The sequence below is a fragment of the Bison bison genome, unplaced genomic scaffold, assembly GCF_000754665.1.
Source record: "Bison bison bison isolate TAMUID 2011002044 unplaced genomic scaffold, Bison_UMD1.0 scf7180017864518, whole genome shotgun sequence".
Taxonomy (NCBI): domain Eukaryota; kingdom Metazoa; phylum Chordata; class Mammalia; order Artiodactyla; family Bovidae; genus Bison; species Bison bison.
In genome coordinates, this window is record NW_011495071.1 from 4,003,865 (window position 1) to 4,012,908 (window position 9,044).

Below are 9,044 nucleotides of genomic sequence, written 5' to 3' on the forward strand. Positions count from 1 at the left end.
TGTGGTTTATCCATCCTACATATAGTTGTTTGCATCCAAGATCCTTTCTGAGGCGAAGTCACATGGAGGCTCCAGTCCTAGCAGCCATGTGAGAGTGACACCAGGATGAGCACCAGCACACTAGACCAGAGCTTTGGGGGCAGATGGAGCTTAGGCATTTGCTTATGTGAATACCAGTGCCACAAGGGTCACTTCCTCCAAATCTCTGGGTCTGCTAGAGCCTGGATCGAAGGTTGGTTCATGGGAACCATGGAGGGCAGGCTTACATTCCAGGAGCCTCCCAAACATTATCGCTCAGAGATCCTCAGGGCTGTGAACAGTGTGGGCAGGGCATGGTCTACTCGGCTTGGGGATGGACAGATGGCAATGTCAGGGAGCCAGGCCCCTAGGGGAATATAACTGGCACTTACACTATCCATCAATGAGAAAGGAATCCGACCTTAGTGTTGAAGCAGGGACCTGGAGCCCACTGCAGTGCCTAGGATTAACCCCTTTGTTTCTGGATTTTGAGAAGGTAATAAATGGGTTCCAGAGAGTAGAAATGGTTGGCAAGAGCACTCAGAGGTCTCAAAAAAATGTGGCTATTTATCAATGATGTGGGAATATGTTAGTATTTTAACAACTGATATGGCTATAGCTATGCATATGGTTGGATATTTGCTGTACTCTAAGTTCAAGTAAGCTGAAAATTGATTTTTGTAACATGGAGGTCTCTGGTCTTTTGGTGATCCAGTGAGGGTATGAGTTTGACTGAATAGGTACAGGGGAAAATGCAAGGGAAACTGGTGACTCTTTCAAGGGGTTTTGCTATAAAGAGGAGCAAAGAAATGGGGTTGGAGATGAGGGGATCAAAAGAGGCTTTTCTTGATTGACATGTGCACACTGCTATATTTAAAAATGGATAACCAACCAGGTCTTAACTACATAGCACAGGGAACTCTGCTTAATGTTGTGTGGAAGCCTGGATGGGAGGAGTCTGGGGGAGAATGTGTGCTCAGTCGCTCAGTCGTGTCCAACTCTTTGTGACCCCATGGACTACCTTGTGAGACTCCATGGACTACTACTTGAGCCTGCCAAGCTCCTCTGCCCATGGAATTTTCCAAGCAAGAATACTGGAGTGGGTTGTCTTTCCTACTCAGAGGATCTTCCCCATCCAGGGATTGAACGTGAGTCTCGTGCATCTCCCTCATTAGTAGGCAGATACTTTGCCACTGCGCCACCTGGGAGCACCTTGCGGGAGAATGGATACATACATATGTATACGTATGGCTGAGTCCCTTTGCTGTCCACCTGAAACTATCACAACATTGGTAATTGGCTATATGCCAATAGAAAATTAAAAGTTTATGAAAAGAGATATTTTTTATAATAGGAGAATTAATAGCATGTTTGTGTGTTGATGAGATAGCTTTTGCAGAGAGATGATGCCTACCTTTGTTTATCACCCAGGAGCTGTGTGTGGGTTGTACTAAGGCTACACATATTTTTGGGGGGTATTTTTCTTGGTGTTTCTTTGCATTATTTCCATTATGAAGTACCAGGCATCCCTCTCAAAGTTATTTTTTCTTCTCTTGTTATAGATACTGCCCTGATTCATTTCTGGGAATTTTTCTTTCTCTACTTCTATTTTTAGTGTAAAGTCTGCTTGATAAATCAATAAGCAGCTAGGTAGCCTTCATACCCTAGATGTGTGCTCTTTTCTTTGCTAAGAGAGCCAATACTTCAGCATCTTAAACCAGAATCTAGAAAGCCTAAACCAAATGTCATCCCATAATACTAGCTTTGCAGACAGATTTTGTTGCCTTGTATCTGTCTATCTATTAACATCTATCTATATGTATCAATATCTATCTATCTATCTATCTATCTATATATCTGGGCGCTTCCCAGGTGGCTTGGTGGTAAAGAATCTGCCTGTTAATGGAACAGACAGGCTTTCTTAGTGGCTCAGATGGTGAAGAATCCACCTGCAATGTGGGAGATCTGGGTTCGAGCCTTGCTTTGGGAAGATCCCTTGGAGGAGGGTATGGCAACCCACTCCAGTATTCTTGCCTGGAGAATCCCTATGGACAGAGGAGCCTAGAGGGCTACAGTCCATGGGGTTGTGAAGAGTCAGACATGACTGAATGACTAAGCATAACACAATGCAAGAGACATGGGTTCGACACCTGGGTCCGGAAGATCCCCTGGAGGAGAACAAGCTAACCCTCTCCGGTATTCTTGCCTGGAGAATCTCATGGTGAGAGAAGCCTTACAGGCTAGAGTCTGTGTGGTTGCAAAGAGTCAGACACAACTTAGCAACTAAACAATAATAACAACAAAACCTATCTATCTACATCTATCTATTTCCCATCGATCATCTAATTCTAGAAAGAAATTAAACTACTTAGCCATTCGTTGAACTAGTTTCTTTCCTTAAACCCCAATCTTAATTGAAACAAAAAATACTACTAACCTGAACCCCAAGTTTTATAGCTTTATGATAAGACATCTTTTCTCTAGAGTATTTTCCTATGTCCCACACCTCCATCCTTCTAGGAATGAGTTGAAGTTGATGGGGATGAAAGAGTGATCAATTCTATTATCCATCACATCCTGATTCCTTTGCACCAGAAACAGCCAGTCCTCTCTTGACTTCTCATATCCACCATTTAATGTTTCCTCCATGCTCTCCAGTTGATGGTTTCCTTTTTTCCTGGGCTCAGTGAGTGGATTTCTCCGATTCTATAATACTTGTGAATTCTCTTTATTATCCCACAGAGGATGAGATGTTTCTTCTTTTGCAAAGGTCACAGAAGGAGGCAATAACAGAGGAGTTTAAGAGCCCAAACTATTGAGTAAGACAAGCCTGCATGCGAGTGTCAGCCCTGCACTGACTAGCTCTGTGCAGCATGCTCCCTGCTAAATGGAGAGGAAATCATAATGCTTTCTTCTTGCTATCATAGATGTCAACAGAAAAACTTACCATTCTGAAATCTTTATTTTGTAGTGACCCTCTCAGAAATCTGATTTATTTTATACAATGAAATGACCCTACTTGTAGAATGGTACATTAAAAAAAAAATCCTGGAACCTAAAGATACAATAACTAAACCATTTATCCCATTTTTAGTTTCCTTATTCATAAAGTGAAGAGTGAGAGGAAGAGGATTTCTAAGACTCCTCCTCGTTTTTTTGTGTGCTTTCACAGAATTATATTCTGTTCAACGAGACAATGAAGAAATAACTAAAAAATAATTTCAAATAGTGGCAATTACTACAGAGAAAATAAGATTTTATCATAGAGAGTGACTTGAGAGGTGGGAGTGGGCAACATCAGATATGGGGCAATTTCTGTAATAGTAGATCTCTTATAGTGTGAAAAGAAAAATGTACACAATACCGTATACATGCAACCAACAATATCAGTTTCAGATTTTTGTGAGGAAGGAGATTTCCGGGTTGAATGAAATACAAAGTGAGGCTTTGATGAGTGTCTACTGCATGCATTTTTCTTGTCCTCAAGGAAGCGCTGGGTGGATTAACTGATATATCAATGCAGGGCTAGCAGGTACTAGGAAGTTGTGACATTCCCTTTTTTTAAAAAAATTATTTAATTGGAGGCTAATTACTTTACAATATTTTGGTAGTTTTTGCCATACATGGACATGAATCATCCGTGGGTGTACATGTGTCCCACCATCCTGAACCCGCCTCCCACCTCCCTCGCCACCCCATCCCTCTGGATTGTCTCAGAGCATCGGCTTTGAGTGCCCTGCTTCATGCGTCAAACTTGCACTGGTCATCTATTTTATACATGGTAATATACATGTTTCAATGTTATTCTCTTATATTGTCCCACCCTTGCCTCCTCCCACATAGTCCAAAAGTCTGTTTTTTACATCTGTGTCTCTTTTGCTGTCTTGCATATAGGGTTGTCGTTACCGTCTTTCTAAATTCCATATATATGAGTTAGTATACTGTATTGGTGTTTCTCTTTTTGGCTTACTTCACTCTGTGTAATAGGCTCCAGTTTCATCCACCTCATTAGAATGGACTCAAACGTGTTCTTATTTATAGCTGAGTAATATTCCATTGTATATATGAACCAAAACTTCCTTATCCACTCATCTACCAATGGACATCTAGGTTGCTTCCATGTCCTAGCCATTATTAACAGTGCTGCAGTGAACATTGGGGTACATGTGTCTCTTTCAATTCTGGTTTCCTTGGTGTGTATGTCATTTATTTTTTTTTTCCACAGTAGACCTTGTTAATCCATCACACCTTTTTCCAGTTCTGTTTAATGAGGTCTTAGAATCCTTTTCATTGTAATGCTGCAGCAAGACATTACCAATCACTTGGCATTGACGTGCACATGGAAACCAATTTTCCAACCCTGGAGTTAAAGTATTTGTAGAGTTAAAAATATTTCTACACTTAGTAGAATTTAGTTTCCTTTTTTCTCCAAGATAGTATCAACTAAAGTGAAACCACCACCTCCCTCCAGAGACATCTTCCTGTACCAGCTGTGTCGTCCGTCTACAGTTCCTCCACGGAGTGTGGGCAGGGCGTGTCTTAGGCCAGTCATGGAACAATATTTTGGTTTTAGTCAATGGAGCAGAAACTCTGGTTTGGTAATATTGCTATTGGTGATAGAAGTTCCTTCTCTGTTTTCCACTTTTTTCTCTTAGTAAACTCTCATTCCTGAAGTTTTCAGAACTCTCATGCCCCTTTCTCTCCTCAGACCAAAGAATGCTAATTTAAAATGAAAAAAATATATATATTGTTACCCTATAAGGGAGGGATTTGGAAAGGACCATGCTTAATCTATGGGGTTTTTTTTTTTTTTTTTTGCTTAATCTATGGCAAGAGTTTTCTATGATAGGATTTCAGACACTAAGATCAAAGGGGAAATACGCCCCAAAGAGCAGTTTTTCTGATGTACCTCACATTGTACTATTTGGGCTTTATGGCAAAAAGTGACAAGTGGGGTGCACAGTGGGAAACTCATATTGTTTTGGAAAAGAGTTGGAGTTCTTAGATTAGGGCTCTGTGGAAGATGTCAGAGTGAAGACCAAAACAAATATTCACACTCAGGTGCAGTGGCATTTAATAAAGTGATTAATCAGTGACATTAAATAAGTTCTCAGGCCCTCTTGAAGTGATTAATGTGGGTGGACGGAGGCCAGGATTCACTGGGGGAAGGAATACAGGGGTGTTTTTCTTGATTAAAAATTGCAAGCGTTCGTGGCAAAAATCTCATGGGAAGTTTTGTTTGATTGTCCTTGTCATTAAAAGACATCGATATTAAAATGTCTCCTCTCCTTCCCTGCCACAGGATGGAGAGGATTACAGCCTCTGGAGGAATGGAAATGTTTGTGAGCAGATTCTGGGTTGGTATTGGAATCATTTGCAGACACTTTTAGTTCATCTCCTCATCTCCACCCATTAACCTCTCCTATCTCCCAGGTCAATTTTACTGACCCAAGAGTATGGTTGTCATTTGGCAGAAGGGTATTGCTTTCATGATTGCAGAGTGCTTAAGCATCTGTCTTTAGGGTTATTGGGGATATTTGATGAGATACATTGTGTAATGTGCTTGGCAGAGAACAAGGTATGTGGCCACTACTCAACAATGTAAGATATTATGGCTGCTCGCATTATTGTGTTCTCTTTAACACCAGCTCTGATGCTGAAGGAGTCCTGCAGAATCTTTAACCAATAGCTTATGTCCACGGGGCTCAGTCTCTGTGTTCTAGCCCAGCACACTTGAGTTTGCCAGCAAGCATACTTGTCTTATTTACTGTTATATCCAGTATATAATGGAGGCTTGTTAAATGAATCTGATGTGTGCAGACTTTGCAGCTGAATGAGAATTAGATGGACAGATTCCACTCAGGCAGCATTCATGCTGCTGGGAAAGGTAGAGGAAGGTGGTATGACTCTGCTAGAAGGCAGTCTGGGATTATTTGATTCAACTTCCTACTGAAAGCAGGAATCACAATCTCAGCTTTCTTTCAAATGTTCGTCTGCTTTTCCTTTAACATGGGATTGGGAGGTTTGGTTGAACTGTCACATTTTTCTTGAGTAAGAAGCAGGACACGTTCTTGGACAAGTATGCGTGAAATTACTGAGATACGTGGATTCTTTAGCTGGATCACAGTGGGAGTCTGGGATACATAATTATTCTTTAAACAGAGCAGAGAACAAGTGTATTGAGTCATACCAGAATTCTGGTCCTGACACTCACTGAAGAGGCAATAGAGTAGTTAAGAGCTTGGGCTTTGGAGACAAACCTGGGCTAGACTCAGAAGAGAAAATGTAAGCTAGGGCCCTTCATTTGCATGGGTTCCTTCGGCCATGGGTGGGGCCCTTCTATTTCCATGGTCATGTGTTTTAGTAAAAAAATATGTATATATTATACATGTATTTAGATGTAGAGAGAAATATATACAAAACATACAAAATGTAAAAATGTATATTTTATAAATGTATTTATATTGTTATTTTACTATATATACATCACTCTCCCAGTCACTTCAGTCATGTCCGACTCTTTGTGACGCCATGGACTGTAGCTCACCAGGTTCCTCTGTCCATGGGATTCTCCAGGCAAGAACACTGGAATGGGTTGCCATGGCCTCCTCCAGGGGATCTTCCTGACCCAGGGACCGAACCCACATCTCTTTACGTCTCCTGCATTGGCAGTGGGTTCTTTACCACTAGCGCCACCTGGGAAGCCCCACTGTAAATAAAGTTGCAATTAGTTAAGACTAAGGGCTCTTTCCACCCAGATTTTATGTGATGAGACAACCAAAGAGTAAACAGTCACTAAAACAACAAGCATTGATTAAGTGGCTACATATATATTTAACATACAGATATATATAAATATAACACATACATGCTAAATTAGTTTCACGTGTACAACACAGTAACCTGACAATCAAATACGTTACCAAATGCTCACCGTGAGTCCAATAACCATCTGTTACCATACGCAATCATTATAGAATAATGGACAATATTCCTTATGCTATGGATTAAGCCCTGTGACTTATTCATTTTATAACTGGAAATTCGTGTCTCTTGGATCCCCAACACCTATTTTGCCAAACCCCCGCCCCACTATCCCCCTCCCCTCTGGCAGCCTCCAGTTTGCTCTCTAGATCTTTAAGTCTATTTTATTTGTCCTTTTGTTTAGATTCCACATAAAAGTGAGATCACTATTTTATATTGTTATGGAAAATATTTTGGAATGTACAGCAAAGGGGAAATAGAAAAATACAAATATAGTTAGAGAGCTCAACACCCTCTCTCAAAAACTGACACCACACGTAGACAGATCATCAGTGTTGATATAAAGCACTTAACACTGTCAAGCAGCTCGACACATTTGACATTTATTAAACTCTTAACCAATATCAGCAGAAAACATGACACTGCTTTGTTATGTGTCAACTTGGATAGGCTGAAATACATTTCCCAGAATATTCAGTCTTTTATATTTCTGGTTGTGACGGGCCACAGGGAGATTCTTGCCGAAGATTTAGAAGGTGGAAATGAAGCAGCAGCATCCGGTTGCTGATCTGCTGAATCAACTTGGCATTAAGGCAGCAGGTGGACTGCAATGACTCCAGCATCCCCTGGATATGCTGCCAGTTTCTACATCTAGAGACAGATAGGCATAATGAACTCCAAGACGAAAGACTTCGGTTCTGCCAGATATCCGTACCACTGTGTCAGAGGTGACAAGAACAAATACGAAATATTTCTGTCCATCTCATGGGTTTTCACCTCCTGATATTGGCCCCGATTTGTCTTGGATCTCTCTCTTTACATCCATCGTCCCTTCCCATCTGTCTTCCCAGTGGTCTGTAATCTCTAGCCGGAGATGTGAAGAATGAACCTTACTTACTCAACTTCCACAAATGGGTAAGATCAAACTGCTGTTACATATCCATATATACTAAACACACACAAAGCAAAAACCAAAAAACAAAGAAGAATAACTCCATAAAGCATGAGGAAGGAGGAGATAGAGATGTGTTCAGTTCAGTTCAGTCGCTCAGTCGTGTCCGACTCTCTGCGACCCCATGTTAGGGAGTTAATAATAATAAGTTATTTTCCTGGATTTTGTAACATTTGGTATGTATCAGCTTTTAAAAATGTGTACATTTGTTAAAATTTCCTTTCTCCTTCTAAATGAGTTTGACACCTAATTTTGTCTTTTTAATTATGTATTTTTTTTTTCCAGAAAGCCCTGAAAGATCCAGCCCCAAGGAACTTGTATCTGTCTCTGATTGGAATCCTACCACCATTCCCTAACTCTGTGATCTTGGGTGATTCACTTCACCCCTCTGAGTCCCAGTTCAATCCGTAAAACAGCACCAATCTGTTAAATAATAAAGCAACACTAATCTGTGTGATAATCTTGTGAAACTCCTTAGGTTATTGTGAGGACTAGAATTAATACATGTGAAAGGGATAGTAGAGATTAGGTATTATAGTTATTAATGCAACTTCCTATTTTCCTAAAGATTGCTGCATCTTTAAAATGAATGTCATAAAATATACTCTGCCACACTGGAAAGAATTTCTGAAGACTGAAATGGTATAATATTCACATGGCTATGAAGCCGTAAGTTTTTTCTTTTAATCATCGGATGAAGGGCATGTACCCAGGTCCATATCCCACCTCCTACACACACACACACACACACACACACACACACACACACAGAAACACTCCTCTTTCTAATTCCAACCTAGAATTCACATGGATTAGTTGGCTTTGCCCATGTAGATTGTTTCCATTTCAGCTAAGTTACCCACGGTGGTGCTCTAAGCCTTCTCCAGACAGCCTGGGGTTGACTTCTAGCTCCACCGGGCCCCGCTGTAAGACTTGGGTAAGTCACTTAATGTGTCTGCATGTGAGTTTCTTCTCTGTAAAATAAGGGTAATAATAGGGGCCTTTTCTAGGGGTGTTGTGAAGATAAGATGAATCAATACATGGAAAAATCCATATAAAACAAACCATTGTAAGTTGTATTACTGCCACT

General features: G+C 40.7%; 1 long non-coding RNA gene across 2 annotated transcripts; it reads left to right on the forward strand.

The window, feature by feature from the left end:
• The first annotated feature begins 429 nt into the window (after positions 1-429).
• LOC104981335 lies at positions 430-8,666 on the forward strand. Of its 2 annotated transcripts, none has more exons than XR_824357.1 (3): positions 430-514; positions 5,321-5,375; positions 8,240-8,666. It is a non-coding gene; the product is annotated as an uncharacterized LOC104981335 (long non-coding RNA). The 2 variants fall into 2 exon arrangements; XR_824356.1 differs by lacking the exon at positions 430-514 and adding an exon at positions 1,145-1,166.
• Positions 8,667-9,044: the final 378 nt, after the last annotated feature.